The 17,329-nt window shown below is 41.3% G+C and overlaps 1 protein-coding gene across 21 annotated transcripts in view; it reads left to right on the forward strand.

The window, feature by feature from the left end:
- Positions 1-17,329, forward strand: part of FGGY (FGGY carbohydrate kinase domain containing) — a 444,024-nt gene that overhangs the window by 165,012 nt on the left and 261,683 nt on the right. Inside the window, exon 1 of one of the 21 annotated variants that reach the window (XM_009209558.4) lies at positions 16,315-17,139. The exons of the other annotated variants lie outside the window; for them this stretch is intronic. The gene's annotated coding sequence lies outside the window, so the exon portion shown is untranslated. Of the gene's footprint in view, positions 1-16,314; positions 17,140-17,329 lie in introns of those variants that run through there. 21 annotated transcript variants of the gene reach the window in all.

Genomic DNA, 17,329 nt, shown 5'->3' on the forward strand with positions numbered 1-17,329 from the left:
TTTTAGCATGAAGGGCTGTTGAATTTTGTCAAAAGCCTTTTCTGCATCTATTGAAATAATCATGTGGTTCTTGTCTTTGGTTCTGTTTATATGCTGGATTATGTTTATTGATTTGCGAATGTTGAACCAGCCTTGCATCCCAGGGATGAAGCCCACTTGATCATGGTGGATAAGCTTTTTGATGTGTTGCTGAATCCGGTTTGCCAGTATTTTATTGAGGATTTTTGCATCGATGTTCATCAGGGATATTGGTCTAAAATTCTCTTTTTTTGTTGTATCTCTGCCAGGCTTTGGTATCAGGATGATGTTGGCCTCATAAAATGAGTTAGGGAGGATTCCCTCTTTTTCTATTTATTGGAATAGTTTCAGAAGGAATGGTACCAACTCCTCCTTGTACCTCTGGTAGAATTCAGCTGTGAATCCATCTGGTCCTGGACTTTTTTTGGTTGGTAGGCTATTAATTGTTGCCTCAATTTCAGAGCCTACTATTGGTCTATTCAGGGATTCAACTTCTTCCTGGTTTAGTCTTGGAAGAGTGTAAGTGTCCAGGAAATTATCCATTTCTTCTAGATTTTCCAGTTTATTTGCGTAGAGGTGTTTATAGTATTCTCTGATGGTAGTTTGTATTTCTGTGGGGTCGGTGGTGATATCCCCTTTATCATTTTTAATTGCGTCGATTTGATTCTTCTCTCTTTTCTTCTTTATTAGTCTTGCTAGTGGTCTGTCAATTTTGTTGATCTTTTCAAAAAACCAACTCCTGGATTCATTGATTTTTTGGAGGGTTTATTGTGTCTCTATCTCCTTCAGTTCTGCTCTGATCTTAGTTATTTCTTGCCTTCTGCTAGCTTTGGAATGTGTTTGCTCTTGCTTCTCTAGTTCTTTTAATTGCGATGTTAGAGTGTCAATTTTTGATCTTTCCTGCTTTCTCTTGTGGGCATTTAGTGCTATAAATTTCCCTCTGCACACTGCTTTAAATGTGTCCCAGAGATTCTGGTATGTTGTATCTTTGTTCTCATTGGTTTCAAAGAACATCTTTATTTCTGCCTTCATTTCGTTATGTACCCAGTAGTCATTCAGGAGCAGGTTGTTCAGTTTCCATGTAGTTGAGCGGTTTTGATTGAGTTTCTTAGTCCTGAGTTCTAGTTTGATTGCACTGTGGTCTGAGAGACAGTTTGTTATAATTTCTGTTCTTGTACATTTGCTGAGGAGTGCTTTACTTCCAATTACGTGGTCAATTTTGGAGTAAGTACGATGTGGTGCTGAGAAGAATGTATATTCTGTTGATTTGGGGTGGAGAGTTCTATAGATGTCTATTAGGTCTGCTTGCTGCAGAGATGAGTTCAATTCCTGGATATCCTTGTTCACTTTCTGTCTCGTTGATCTGTCTAATGTTGACAGTGGAGTGTTGAAGTCTCCCATTATTATTGTATGGGAGTCTAAGTCTCTTTGTAAGTCTCTAAGGACTTGCTTTATGAATCTGGGTGCTCCTGTATTGGGTGCATATATATTTAGGATAGTTAGCTCTTCCTGTTGAATTGATCCCTTTACCATTATGTAATGGCCTTCTTTGTCTCTTTTGATTTTTGATGGTTTAAAGTCTGTTTTATCAGAGACTAGTATTGCAACCCCCGCTTTTTTTTGTTCTCCATTTGCTTGGTAAATCTTCCTCCATCCCTTTATTTTGAGCCTATGTATGTCTCTGCGTGTGAGATGGGTCTCCTGAATACAGCAGACTGATGGGTCTTGACTCTTTATCCAGTTTGCCAGTCTGTGTCTCTTAATTGGAGCATTTAGTCCATTTACATTTAAGGTTAATATTGTTATGTGTGAACTTGATCCTGCCATTATGATATTAACTGGTTATTTTGCTCATTAGTTGATGCAGTTTCTTCCTAGCCTCGATGGTCTTTACATTTTGGCATGTTTTTGAGATGGCTGGTACCAGTTGTTCCTTTCCATGTTTAGTGCTTCCTTCAGGGTCTCTTGTAAGGCAGGCCTAGTGGTGACAAAATCTCTAAGCATTTGCTTATCTGTAAAGGATTTTATTTCTCCTTCACTTATGAAACTGAGTTTGGCTGGATATGAAATTCTGGGTTTAAAATTCTTTTCTTTAAGAATGTTGAATATTGGCCCCCACTCTCTTCTGGCTTGTAGAGTTTCTGCCGAGAGATCTGCTGTGAGTCTGATGGGCTTCCCTTTGTGGGTAACCCGACCTTTCTCTCTGGCTGCCCTTAAGATTTTTTCCTTCATTTCAACTTTGGTGAATCTGGCAATTATGTGTCTTGGAGTTGCTCTTCTCGAGGAGTATCTTTGTGGCGTTCTCTGTATTTCCTGGATTTGAATGTTGGCCTGCCCTACTAGGTTGGGGAAGTTCTCCTGGATGATATCCTGAAGAGTGTTTTCCAACTTGGTTCCATTTTCCCCCTCACTTTCAGGCACCCCAATCAGACGTAGATTTGGTCTTTTTACATAATCCCATACTTCTTGCAGGCTTTGTTCATTTCTTTTTCTTCTTTTTTCTTTTGGTTTCTCTTCTCGCTTCATTTCATTCATTTGATCCTCAATCGCTGATACTCTTTCTTCCAGTTGATCGAGTCGGTTACTGAAGCTTGTGCATTTGTCACGTATTTCTCGTGTCATGGTTTTCATCTCTTTCATTTCTTTTAGGACCTTCTCTGCATTAATTACTCTAGCCATCAGTTCTTCCACTTTTTTTTCAAGATTTTTAGTTTCTTTGCGCTGGGTACATAATTCCTCCTTTAGCTCTGAGAAATTTGATGGACTGAAGCCTTCTTCTCTCATCTCGTCAAAGTCATTCTCCGTCCAGCTTTGATCCGTTGCTGGCGATGAGCTGCGCTCCTTTGCCGGGGGAGATGCGCTCTTATTTTTTGAATTTCCAGCTTTTCTGCCCTGCTTTTTCCCCATCTTTGTGGTTTTATCTGCCTCTGGTCTTTGATGATGGTGATGTACTGATGGGGTTTTGGTGTAGGTGTCCTTCCTGTTTGATAGTTTTCCTTCTAACAGTCAGGACCCTCAGCTGTAGGTCTGTTGGAGATTGCTTGAGGTCCACTCCAGACCCTGTTTGCCTGGGTATCAGCAGCAGAGGCTGCAGAAGATAGAATATTTCTGAACAGCAAGTGTACCTGTCTGATTCTTGCTTTGGAAGCTTCCTCTCAGGGGTGTACTCCACCCTGTGAGGTGTGGGGTGTCAGACTGCCCCTAGTGGGGGATGTCTCCCAGTTAGGCTACTCAGGGGTCAGTGACCCGCTTGAGCAGGGAGTCTGTCCCTTCTCAGATCTGAACCTCCGTGTTGGGAGATCCACTGCTCTCTTCAAAGCTGTCAGACAGAGTCGTTTGGGTCTGCAGAGGTGTCTGCTGCTTTGTTATTGTTTACTGTGCCCTGCCCCCAGAGGTGGAGTCTACAGAGACAGGCAGGTTTCCTTGAGCTGCTGTGAGCTCCACCCAGTTCGAGCTTCCCAGCAGCTTTGTTTACCTACTTAAGCCTCAGCAATGGCAGGCGCCCCTCCCCCAGCCTCGCTGCTGCCTTGCCGGTAGATCACAGACTGCTGTGATAGCAATGAGGGAGGCTCCGTGGGTGTGGGACCCTCCCGGCCAGGTGTGGGATATGATCTCCTGGTGTGCCTGTTTGCTCAAAGCGCAGTATTGGGGTGGAAGTTACCCGATTCTCCAGGTGTTGTGTGTCTCAGTTCCCCTGGCTAGGAAAAGGGATTCCCTTCCCCCTTGCGCTTCCCAGGTGAGGCAATGCCTCGCCCTGCTTCAGCTCTCGCTGGTCGGGCTGCAGCAGCTGACCAGTACCGATCGTCCGGCACTCCCCAGTGAGATGAACCCAGTACCTCAGTTGAAAATACCGAAATCACCGGTCTTCTGTGTCGCTGGCGCTGGGAGTTGAAGACTGGAGCTGCTCCTATTCGGCCATCTTGCTCCGCCCCCAATGATCTATATTCTTTTAGGTGTATACCCAGTAATGAGATTTCTGGGTCAGATAGTATTTCCGTCTTTTAAGTCTTTGAGGAATCACCACACTGTCTTCCACAATGACTGAACTATTTTACACTCGCACCAACAGTGTATCAACAGTGTTTAAGCATTCCTTTTTCTTCACAACCTCACAAGCATGTGTTATTTTTTGACTTTTTAATAGCCATTCTGACTAGTGTGAGATGGTATCTCATTGTGGTTTTGATTTGCATTTCTCTAATGATCAGTGATGTTGAACTTTTTTTTATATCAATATGACTTTTGAAGGGGGCATTCAAACCATCAGAGAGATACATGCCAAGCCTTCATGGACTCCACTTCAGGCCTGTGACCCCATTTCCCATTTAACATGGCCTCATGGATACTATTATACAATCTTTTAAGTCTCAGGGATCCAGCTGGGTGATTCCTTCTCCCATGGATGGAATAAGGGAGATTTTAAAGCAGGAAATGGGAGCATTCACACAAATACTACTTCATTTTAGGGAAAGAAGAGGAAATTCCCTTTTGTAAACAAACCATAGAGGTTTCTAGCAACAACATGCATTATGTCCAGTGCTGGAAGCCTGAATCCAGTGATGGCATACATAGTTGTGGATGTTGTAAAACCCGTTTAGGGCAATTAATATTCAATATTCTGAATTTTTCCAGTAAAACTGGACATGTTTACAAGGATTCATCTCTTCGTTCTTTATAGTGTGTGGCTTGTTTTTCATTTTGTTGTGAATGAGCCAGATAATTCAGTTATTTCTGTCATCACAGAGTTTTGCTGAAGTGCTGCTTCATCTTTGTATCATGTGATATAAGTGCCAATTTTTCTAATTTATATTGGGCGCTCTGGAGAAATATTTAACTACAGGTAATCCCAGCCTTTTCTAGGCTAAATGGGGCCCATCACACCATTACCTCCCTTGTCCTGAGGGAGGCTTATATGGTTTGGCTCTGCATCCCCACCCAAATCTCATCTCAAATTGTAATCCACACATGTCAAGGGAGAGACCTGGTGGAAGGTGATTGGATTCTGGGGGCTGTTTCCCCAGTGTTCTTCTCTTGATAGTGAAGGAATTCTCAGGAGATCTGATTGTTTGATAAACATTTGGGATTGTCCTTGCTTATTCTTGCTATCTCCTGCCTTCCTTCCCCCTCTCCTTCCACCGTGGTTGTAAGTTTCCTGAGGCCTCCCTAGCCATGTGGAACTGTGAGTCAATTAAACCTCTTTTCTTCATAAATTACACAGTCTCAGGTATTTCTTTATAGCAGTGCGAAAATGGAGTAATATAGGGGCCATCCCTGTGGGTACTCTGGACTGAGATTTGCCTTTGCCTGTCACCCTGAGCTTTTGATCTTACCTTATCCTCTTATCATCCTTCTCATTCCTGTCTAAGTAACAGAACTAGGTCTTTGGGTGAGTTACTTGATCTTTCTCAGCCTCAGTTAGTAGATTATGAAGATTAATAAGTATATCATGAGGATTAAAGGTAATAATGCAGGTAAAGCTCTTAGCATACAGTAAATCTTCAGAAAGTACCTATCTGAAGGCAAGTACCTATCCTCTGAGTATTGATGCCTTATTTTACTGTTTAGTATCGAATTTCTGCCTGATAAAGAATGACTTGGAGGTCTCCATGCCAGTTAGCCATCCTTCCAGTCATGCATCCATCCAGCCACACTCCCTGAGTGTCTCCTGTGTGCCAGTTGCTGGGCTAAGTACTAGGGACACAAAAGTGAATTCATCATCCCTTTGGGGACCTCATGTCTACTAGGGGTAGGGGCGGGTAAATGAATGAGTAATCTCAAGGTTTTTCAGTAAGTCTACAGACATCCAAGGTGCCATGGAGAAGCAGAGCAGGCAGTCACTGGCACTGGTGGTGGTATCAAGGAAATTTTCTCATGAGATGGCGTTTTATGTGTCTGGAAAATTTGAGTAGTAGTTTACCAGAAGAGAGGGGAAATGTCTTCCAAGGCAGAAGAAACAGTGCAGGCACAGACATGGAGGCATGGAAGAGTGTAGGATGTGTGTGAACTGTTGGGTGTGGATGGAGCATAGTGGACCTGAAGCAAGGTGGAGAGGAGTGGTGGTGGGCAAGATAGGAGAGTGGATGGGAGGCTAGTTTCTAATGGAACTTCTAACTTTCCTCAAAGATGGGGCCACCGGTTAGAGACTCAACATGGCAAGATTCACTCCATTCCTTTCAAGAGATGGCTCTAATTACTACTCCTGCCAATGCAATAAATAAAACTTGAGGGCATTAGGAGTCATTTTAGAATGTTTGTGGCTCCTATGAAGCTGTGTGTGTGGGGTGGGTGGGGGTTGGTGGTGGGGTAAGCCCATTTCTTTTTTAAAATCACATACATTGCGCCTTAGCTACCCTCCCTTCCATAAAGGTTTTTTGTGAAGCTGGAATGTGATATCAGATGTCACAGGGCAGTGTGGTTTATGAAGCTGGTAGAAATGTTGGTTCTTACCATTTGTAAGTACACCTTGGCACCTGGAGGACAGGAATATTCACTCCTGCATCACTCTGTTCCAACGCTGTGTTCCCAATCCTTAGATTCCCAGAAGTACTGTTTTCAGCTGCTGGCCCTTCCAGGAATAGCCAAGAGCCAGAAGGGCAAAGGAGTAGTGTTGACCACATCATGGTGATACAAGGTAATAGCTTTCAGAGGTTTTGCTCTGGAACTGTTCCTCCTTTCAATATGGCATCTGAAAGATAATTGGAAGTCCCCCCAAAGTGAGGTCACCCCCAACTTCTCTTCCTACTGCTGGAGAATCAGTGATTGTCAGAGCTGAAAGGGATCATAGAGATTTTGCTGTAATGCACTCATTTTATAGATAAAACACTGAGGCTCAGGGATGTGAGGTGAATTTCCTTGGTGCTGCAGCATTTTAATGACAGAAATGAGACCAGAAACCAGGTCTTCTGACCCCTGGTCCTGTGGTGGTTCTGTTCCTCCCTGCCACTTCTCCTGTTTGAGTTTTTCAGCAATGTGAGGACATTTAGCCAGTCTGGATACTGACATTTGAAGGAGGCTAACCACTAGAAGAATGTCAAGGAAAGAAAGATTTATGTAGGTGAGTTCACCCAATCCATTGTCCAATCTTCAGTCATGCAAATGTAGGAACTGGACTTTGCCCAAGTCAGAGACATTTGGATCTAGGAATACACTGATCAAGCCCTTAAGTGACTGATGTAGATAAACTAGAATAAATAAGCAATATGTTAATGGTTGCCTTGTTAATAGTTAAGAGATTGGTCACCAGGGTCACATGGACTTGACTTCAATTCCGACTGTCATCTGTAATGAAATTTCTGCTTATGTAACTTTGGGTGAGTTACTTGATCTTTCTCAGCCTCAGTTAGTAGATTATGAAGATTAATAAGTATATCATGAGGATTAAAGGTAATAATGCAGGTAAAGCTCTTAGCATATAGTAAATCTTCAGAAAATGATAGTTCTTACTACCATAATGATTGTCCATTCCTCTGAATTCAAATTTCTCTCTAGGTGGTAGGTTATCTGCCAAAGACCATAACCCCTTGAATAATCCCAGGTAATTATTGCCAACTTCTAGGTTTGGGATTTTTTTTTTTTTTTTTCTGAGCTTCATCCTTGGATTCACACAACCTTTTTCCAACCAAGATACAATAAAACTAATTAGATTTCTGCTTCTAAATTATAATCACATTTCATAATCACAAGCCTTCCTTGAGAGTCATCTTAATTGAAATTAAGGGTTTTCCTGAATTCGTCAGGTCCACATGACTGGCGGTCTTTAGCTTTTTTCCATGAAAAGAGGGGTGCATATCCACAGGCAAATAAAAAAAATACAGGATATGTTGGTAATAATAACTAGTTAATTAATAATGGTTAATGTTCCTACAGTGCTTTACAACTTAGAAGAGTATTTCTTTTCATGCACTATCATATTTTTTTCTTCCACCAAACTTGTAAAATAGGTTTTATTTCAGTTTTGCACCTGGGGAAGCCAGAATTGATGAGCTTTGGTCTTTTCCATCTCAGTAGAAGGTGTCACAATTCTCCCTGTCATTCAGGACCCAAACCTAGAAGTCATTCTTGATGCTTCTCTTCTTCCTCTTATACCTTACATTTAACCTATCAACAAGTCCTTTCTGCTTTGCTCCAAAGTGGACCCTGAATGAGGCATTCCTGCCCCTCTTCACTATTAGTATCATAGTTCAAAATAGTTTTATTTCTTGCTGGATTTGTGTGCTAGCCTCATAAATGGTCTCCCTGTTTCTGTCCTTCCCTCTGATAATCCATTCTCCACACAGCAGCCAGAGTGATATTTTAAAAATGTAAATCAGATCATGTTACTCTCCGGCTTAAATTCCTCCAGTGGCTTCCCATTGCAGTTGGGAAAAAAAAATAACTCCTTGCCATATTCAACAAAGTCTTGCGTGATCTCTCTCTGACTTTTATTGCTTACCATGCCCCCACGTAGTCATCATCCAACCACAATAACCTTCTTTTTGTCCCTCAGACATTTCCAGTGTATGTAGCTTTCGCGTTAACTCTGCCCTCTGTCTGGCATGGCCCTTCTCAAAATATTCACATGGGCTATCTCTTTCTCTTTGTTCAGATCTCAGCTTCAGTGTCATCAGAGAAGAGCTTCCCCTTACCACCCAAACAGTCCCTTCTTCTACTTCAGCAGTATTCCATTTCCCTGTTGTATTTTATTCTTAGCACTCGTCCCTATCCAAAATTAATCAGTCTTGCTTAGGTGCTTTATAGATATTAACTTGTTTAATGCCTTTAACCAGTCTAGACAGGTACTACTATATTCGTTTTACTGATGAGGAAATTAAGGCAAGGAGAGGTTAAGTAAATTGCTCAAGGTCACACAGTGAGTAATGGAGCCAGAGACAGGTCTGCTCTAGATCCTGCACATCTGTCCATGAAGCTGCAGTCTCCCGGCCTGGGCTGCGCTGATACAGCTGCAGTTCTCAGACCAAGTTCAATAAGAGTCCCAGTTCTAGTCCAGTGATACCTGAAGTCACATGTTTCATTCTGGGCCTCACATTTATGAAAGGCACTGACATCATGCTCCAGATGGAAAACATAATTTAAAGCCAGTGAATTTAAGAAGCAGTTGAATAGTTTTGGGTTGTCACATCAAATTGCCTGCCCAAGGTCAAAATATTAGCAAATTATAGATCTAGATTTTAATTGAGAGTTGTCTGACATCCCCCTCCTCAATGCTGACTTGAGATTATTCAAGATGACAGAAGATAAGTGCTGCCTCAGAGGTTCCTTCCTCCCTCTCTGTCTTTGAAAAAGCACAAGGAGAAGAGGGCTGAAGATGTAGCTGTCCAGTAAATTGGAACCATCTCAGCTCCTCTGAAATTCTAGAAGAATGAGTGAACAGTATGATACCTTGCAAAACTTCATGTGTCTTAATCACATCAAAATTCACAATTCAGTTTTGGATTTATTTTTCCTTGCTTTGTGAAAGTTATTGACTTGGGACTTGCTTCTGGATCTCAGTTGGACGTCTGACCTCATGCCATTATTGTCATCCATTTAGAGGTCATTTATTTCAGTGTTCTTGAAAGGCAGCCATTCCCAATGGTTGGCCTTCTCTATTCCATGTGACACATTGTAGCTCTTCTGCTTAGCTTTTCTTGGTCACACAGCTAGCAGGTGGTGACTTTGGCCTCCATTGTGGCCCTTACCTCTGACTTTGTAGCTCCTCTGCAGTACTCTTCGCTCTGGTTCTGTGGAGTTTTGACTCCGAGATACCCATGACCTTTTAAGTTTCCCAGCACCAGCTAACCTTTCTGAGAATCTGCATCAGAGGGCTGCAGTGGTCAGGGTGGCAGGTCACCAGTTGACTAATGGCCTCCTCCAAGGTTTGCTGGCAGACACTGCGTTGCTGTGAACCCTATTGATCCCAGAAGTTTGCCTGCTGCTTAGACAGTCTTTGCGGGCGTGAGGAGGTAGTGAGTCATGGAGCCACCACCCTTGCTACCCATCTGTTCTTGTGGTGAGGAGAACAAAGATGATCTCTTTGTGGTATCATAAAACCTAGAAAGACATTAAAAATTCCGTTAAAATTTCATACCCTTTTAGCTCTTGAAATGTACAATCTATTACGAGGGGAAAAAAAATAAAATCCACTGTAATTTTCCCCCCACTGCCCTTACTTCAGAGGCTACTTAAGGGACCAGGTAATGATTTTACGGTGTTTATTAATACTTCATGTTCTGCTTCCCTCCCCCATTCATATGTCTTTAAATTGAAAGCACAGAAACTGCCAGGGGATCTTTAAAATCCAGAGCTTTTGCGATGTCATATGTTGTTCTGTTATCGACATTGTATGTAGAGATCTATTGTTGACTCAGTGCTGGGCATGGAGTAGGGGGGCAGTATTTATTTTTAAAATGCACTTTGGAGTAATGGAAATAACATGAGTTTTGGAGCCAGATATACATGAGTTTGAATCCTGGCCCTGCCATTTACTACCTTTGTGACTGGTGTCAAACAAGTTACTTAACCTCTGAAGGCCACTCAGTTCAACCACTTTCCAGATTGGGAAAGTAATACCTCTCTCTGGTAATCTGGATGACCTCACACAGAGACCTCTTAATGCAGGCCTCGTGGGAACAATCTTGTCTTATCCTAATGTCCAGATAATTTTTAGTTTTTCTTAGTTGTTCTGAGTAATTACTTTTATTTTCTCTGTCTCTCGTGGGTATCATGTAGAGTAACTGCAAGATATCCCTCACCCCTTTGGCTGCTTGGGAATTGACAGAATATTGAAGTCTCATCTATAGTAGATTTATAAGCCATTGGTATAAAGCTATAACCTCACCTCAACTTATTTTGTTCCCATGTTTGGTTTATTTAATATTTGATCCCACTTACCTCATTTTATATTTGCCTACTAGTTATAAGCTGCCTGAAATAATTTATAACATAGCATGTAGAAATATGTCTGGAACATAGTAGGTACTCAATAGATAATTTGGTAAATGAATGAATAAATAAGCATTAGAGATACAGATACAATATGTTTCAGAGGAGAATTAAATAAAACAGGGCAAGATAATGAGTTTGTGCCTTTGAGATATCTAAATAAAAATGTAGAGTAGGCATTTGGATCTATGCTGGGAAAAAAGGCTAGAAATAGAGATTTGGAAGTCATCAGTGTAGATGATATTTGAAGCCATAGATATGTGAGAGACTCTAGAGGGAGAAGAGAAATTTTAGTAATTTAGAGGCTAGGTAGAGGAAGATGCGCCTGCAAAGGAGGCTAAGGATGTACCTGTGAAGGGCAGGGAGATAATGAGGAGATTTTGGAAGGGGAGGGAACAATCTCCAAGGATGCTGAAAAAGGAAGGGAGATAAGAACTGGATATTGGGCCGGGCGCGGTGGCTCAAGCCTGTAATCCCAGCACTTTGGGAGGCCGAGATGGGCGGATCACGAGGTCAGGAGATCGAGACCATCCTGGCTAACACGGTGAAACCCCGTCTCTACTAAGAAATACAAAAAATAGCCGGGCGAGGTGGCAGCGCCTGTAGTCCCAGCTACTCGGGAGGCTGAGGCCGGAGAATGGCGTGAACCCGGGAGGCGGAGCTTGCAGTGAGCTGAGATCCGGCCACTGCACTCCAGCCTGGGCGACAGCGCGAGACTCCGTCTCAAAAAAAAAAAAAAAAAAAGAACTGGATATTGTTCATTTGATATAGTGACTCAGGGACCTTACTGAAAGTCACTTGCTTATAATAGTGAGGCAGAAGATAAAGTTGTATAGTAGCCACAGCTAACACTGAGCACAGAGGCTGTGCCAAGTGCTTAATGTGGACTGTTACATTACAACAACCTGATGAGATGTGTAGTCATCTCACCTCATTCCCATTTTTTACAGAAAATCAAAATGAGGCATAAAGAAGTTAATCACCCAAGGTCATATGGCTGGGTTCAAGCCAAGACAGATGTCAGGACTTAGAATCATAGCTGAGAGAATGAAGCCAGAGTTTAGATAACTCAAGAAATTTGGTCGGAGTGTGGGGGGAGAGAGAGATGGGGTGGTCACTAGGGGAGGAAGATGGTTGGAAATAGGTAGAGTGTTTCGCTGTTTGGTTGGTTGATTGTTGGAAGATGGAGATTTGCTTGGGCATGTCTGATTGCTGAGAAGAAGATTCTAGTAGTGAGTGACAGGTTGCTGATACCCAGAGAGAAGGGAGAATCAGTACTGTAGGTCCAGAGAAGGCAGGCAGGATTAGCCTTGGAATACAGACTTTCTATTTTAATAGGTAGGAAGAAGACAAAAATGGTTCAGATCTGAGGAGCAGCATGCACTCGGAAGGGGGAAGTTAAGGGATTTCCCTTCATGTGGCTTCTGTTTTCTTTGTGAAGTAAAAAGTGAGATGATCTTCTGACAGGGTGGTAGCCAAGTGAGAGAGTCAGAATGTGGAAAAGGTTTAAAATAGAAGTACAGAGGATGGGGAAAAGATGATTAGAGAAGACTTGGAGGATATCAAATGGTACACAGAACTCTGTTAGGGGTCGTCATGAATTTATTATAAATCTGCACTGTGGTGTGATTTTCTCCAGCAGCACTCAGCATCTGGTTGTAAGCACAAAGGAAAGGGTTGTTCTTTTGTTTTAGGAATCTTAATGAATAGCAATAGTCTGTTCTACAAGTCCTTGACACCACCTTCTTCTATATGCTGTATCTAATCAGTTACCAAGTGCTGTCAGTCTTATGCTTCAAATACCTCTATAATTCATGAACTCTTTCCACCTCAAAGTGCTAACAAGCATGCGTTCCCATAATCTCACACCTGGATTGTTCAACAGGCTTCTAACACTTGTCGTTGAATGGAGACTTGCCTTTTTCAATCCATCCTGAACACTACAGCCAGCATGAACTTTTTTATAATGAAAATCTAATCTAATCCTGTGACCTCCCAGCATAAACCTTCCCAAGTCTTCCCAATGCTTTTAGGGCAAAAATCAAAAACCCTATTATGGTCTCCCCTCCTTCTGGCACCACTGTTTCCATTGATCTCTGACCTCAGTGGACATCTTTCGTTTTTCTGCACATGACACCCTTCTCACCACAAGACCTGCTCTCATGGTCTTGTTTTGCTTCCAGTATCAAATCCATGTTCCAGGAAGAAGGATAAGGATAAAGGGCAAAAGTATGGACTTTGCTTCTGTTCCAGTGTTAACTCTGAAACCTCACTCAGTCTCTTATGCCTACATGTCAATGGCCAGAACTGTATTACATACCACTACCTGCATGGGAATCTGGGAAAAGATCCATTTTTTTTGCCAGTCACATTTCAGCTTCCAATAAAATGAGAGTTGTGTTATTTAAAAAGAAGAGGAGGAAGGGCACTAGGTAAGCAACCTGGAGTGCCACCTTCAATGAGGAGGTTTTTTTCAGATAAAGAGTTGAGTGAAGGGGATGCTGACAGAAGTGACAGCATGAATACAGTTCAGTGCTGAGCAATATGGTGTAGGAAGAAGGTGCTGGAACACTGAGTTTGAGGCAGGGAATAGGGAGGGAGGAAACAGAGAAGTAGGCAGGGACCAAAAAATCATAATGCCCTTCTTCTATTCCAGCTGAGGAACTTAAACTTCACCCCATGTGTTAACCTCTAAATGAGGTCTTACACGCCAGGTGATGTCAAGCAAGGTGGTCTACTGTGTATGGAGAGAAATGTTGGTATTTTTATTTATCTTCATTTTTATTTCATTTTATTTAAATTCTATTTTTAGGTATGCTTCTTGACATGCATACATATAATTTATAAGTTCAGTAGTATATTATATACAGTTTATAAGTAATAAATAGCCATGTTGGGAGTCCATCTGAAGACTTTTTTCTTAGTGACATGCACAGTCAAAATGTTTAGAAACTATTGCATTAGGCATCAGGGAACTGTTAAAACATTTTAAACAAGGAAATGATGTGATCCAAATTGAATATGGTCTAATTTGCCTTTTGTTTCCCCTATAGAGTTCTTTAAATTTTTAAAAATTTTAGAATGTTAGTACTTAGAAAGAAACGTTAGGGAGCATTAACTCTGTGTTATAAGTAAGATAACTAAGGCCCAGGAATATTAAATAATTAGAACCATTAATTTGTGGCTGAGCTGGAGTCCCATCCAACCTGGGTCTCATCTCCTCCCAGTGGTCTTTTGTGGCCCTGTGCAGAGTGCTTTCTCTCTTCCTGAATGCACATCCCTATTCCTCAGCAAATACTCTTCTCATCAGAACTATGACATGTGGGAACCAAGAGGGGAGTAAAAGGGCATATTTCTAAAAATCATGAAAACTAAGAAATCTGTTTTGTAAAAATGAATCATCTATTTAACCTCAGGGTTCTGTTGACTCTTTAGCTATCAACATGGAAGTCTCTAGGTACCGATTTCTGCAGGTTCTGTTTTCATGATGCCCGACCCATCAGCAGTTTAGCTGAGACACACCATTGTACAATGTCAATATTTTAGGTATTGTATTTGCAAGGCCAGCGGTCTAAGTAAGCGAATGAACTGAACAGATTTCTGACTTGGTAAGACAGAGACTTTCTAAGGGGTACACTGCCCCACTTTATCTTACCCCTGTGTGTATGAAGAAACACGTGTTTGCCCATGGGAATGTGTATGTATTTGGATCTATTTCACAGAGTATCTTATAAAAACTGATATGAAAAGCAAGTCAGATTTATAGAATCCTGTTTCCTGAGGTTGTGAATACTAGTTCAGGACTTTGCTGACTACTTTTTGACCAGTGTAACTGATTTATTTCCCCATGCCATCATCAACCCAGCTATGCAAGTACAGGAAGACAGGGACTCTAACAACCAGATGGTGATCAAGATCTGTGTTCTCTTGGGTATACTAAACTATTCTGAAAATTCAGTTTATAGGGGTACAGACTAAGGGTTATACATCTCCAAACAAATGTGTTTGTCAAGTTGATGATCATGTTTACCAAGATCGTTTTATCACCAGCTGAGTCCTCTTTTAATGGCTTAGGTCACCCTGGAATTATTTCAAAAACCAGCCTGATGTTTAGAACCTCCTGTGGGCTCAGGCTTGCCAGACACAAATCTAAAATGAAGCCTGTAGCCTTCATGGTAGCACACTCTAACCTCAAGCACAATTATATGAATCATGGACAAATGTTTTCACTTTCAAGCAAGTGTTTGCCTCAGCAAAAATGACCACTTATTTAAGAGAGCTGCATATATATATATATAAACAGTTTTGGCTATAAGAATCTTGACTGTATTTCCCACGGAGAATTATAGATTTATACATGTGTCTCTGTATGTGTGTGTGTGTCTGTGTGTATGTATATATAAACACCATATTCTGTGTCTTTTATATGTAGTATCACTTGATTATTATAACTACTATGAAGTGTTATCGTTCTTCTCATTTTATAGGTGAGGAAACTGAAGCTCAGAGAGGTGAAATAACATCACAAAGCTAAGAGGTGGTAAATTTGGCACTTTTAAAATCTAGTTATTACAAAAGTTGATTTTCAAAAAACAAACTTAACTGACATTTCCGTTTGGGGCCTCCGTTTTCTCCTCTATGAACTGAGGAGGATTGAATTCAGTGATTCTCAAACCAGAGCATGTATCAGAACCACCTGGGGGAATTCTTAAAACACTAATTCCTGGGCCTGCTTAGAGTTTCTGAGTCGGAAATTCTCGGGAGCGATTAGGAACTGGCATTTCCAATAAGTTCCCAAGTGGTGATCCCCAGCCATACTTTGAGATCCACTGGAGTAGATGATCTCTCAGTGTCTTCCAGCTGTTACATCCTGGAGGGTCAGCGACCTGCCTAACTTCATTGATGTGTGGCCAAAAATACTACTTCTTCACGGAGTGACTTTCCTACTACTTTGGCCAAGTTCGGTGGTTAGCCAGGAAAATTCTCGACATGAATGGAGGAAAATGCTGATGAAAAGCACTCCTCCATGTGTTTATTAACTCATTCGCCAGACTAATATTGACTGAGTATACCCTTTGCAGATATTGTGCTACATACTGGAGATACCGCATGTGAAGATATTTGGCCCCTGCCTGTGAGATGCCTATCAACTAAGGAGAAAACACATAATTAATTTATTGTTATTACTAAAAGGGAAGTGCTAAGACCTATGAGAATAAAATACTTCTGTAGGATTTGTGATGGTGACTTCAAACTTTTCCTAAGGCCTATTTTCTACTGTGGTCTTAAGTCATAAATTGTCTATTCTCTGTATCTAGTTTGATTCTGTTCTTAGCTTTTTGACTTATTTCTTTATTGGGGTAGGTCAGTAAGTGGTGTTTTCATTTAATTTTTACCAACCTAGGCATTACCTTCCTGCCCTAGATGAAACCTTAGCTTTGTCCAAAATTTGCATTTTCATTTTTAGCATATAGTGGCAGTTTAAATCAACAGCAAAAGCAGAAACCCTTGTCTAAAGCAATTTCCTCACTGTTATTCCAACTTCAATGAAATGAGAAATCCTAGGGAGATGAATTCAGATTGTCATCTCTACTCGCATCCTAACAGTTTGGCTTTTTGAAAAAAAATAAAAGATGAAGGAAACAGGACTCTTGAAGGGAAGATGTCTACTCTAAAAAAATAGAGAAAGGAAATAGTGTACTGATAATGGTTATCATTTGTTGAGTATGCATTATGTGCCAGGGACTGTCGCCAAACATTTTACATAAATTAGCAGGTGAACTTCCCCAGTAACCAATGAGGTACAGGTACCATTAATTATCTTCCTTTTACAGATACGGAAATTGAAGCTCACAGAGGGTAGATAACTGTCCCAAAGTCTCATGGTTATTTGATGGAGGAACAGGAATTCAAAAGCAGGCCTGACTCCAAAATCTCATGCTTTTTACCAGTAAATTAGATCTCCAGTCATTTGAATCCATGCATTTTTCATAGAGATGGTGCTGACTCATTTGGCTTCCTGGTTTTCTGACTCATCTCACTGAATAGGGCCAGATCCGATATGTCTTCTGCATTCTCCCTTATATCATCTGTCTCCCTGCTGCCTTTTCTATTATGGTCCACCTGCTCCATCATCTTCTTTCCATGGGCCTTAAAGGAATACCTTCTTGTGGACTGTCTCTGTGATGCAGTAGAAATCCGGTAAGCTTGCCAGGGTGTTAAAAGTGCATTTGTTTAGGACTGTAATGTTTATTTGAAAGGGACTTTCAATCACAGACATGACTTTTTTATGAGCCTCATTATATATCCTTGTGATTGGAAAAATGCATCAGTAAATAATGCCTCCATGAAGAGTCACTCTCACTTGCATTATTTTAAAAGATTTGGTAAT

Source organism: Papio anubis, chromosome 1, assembly GCF_008728515.1.
Source record: "Papio anubis isolate 15944 chromosome 1, Panubis1.0, whole genome shotgun sequence".
Taxonomy (NCBI): Eukaryota; Metazoa; Chordata; class Mammalia; order Primates; family Cercopithecidae; genus Papio; species Papio anubis.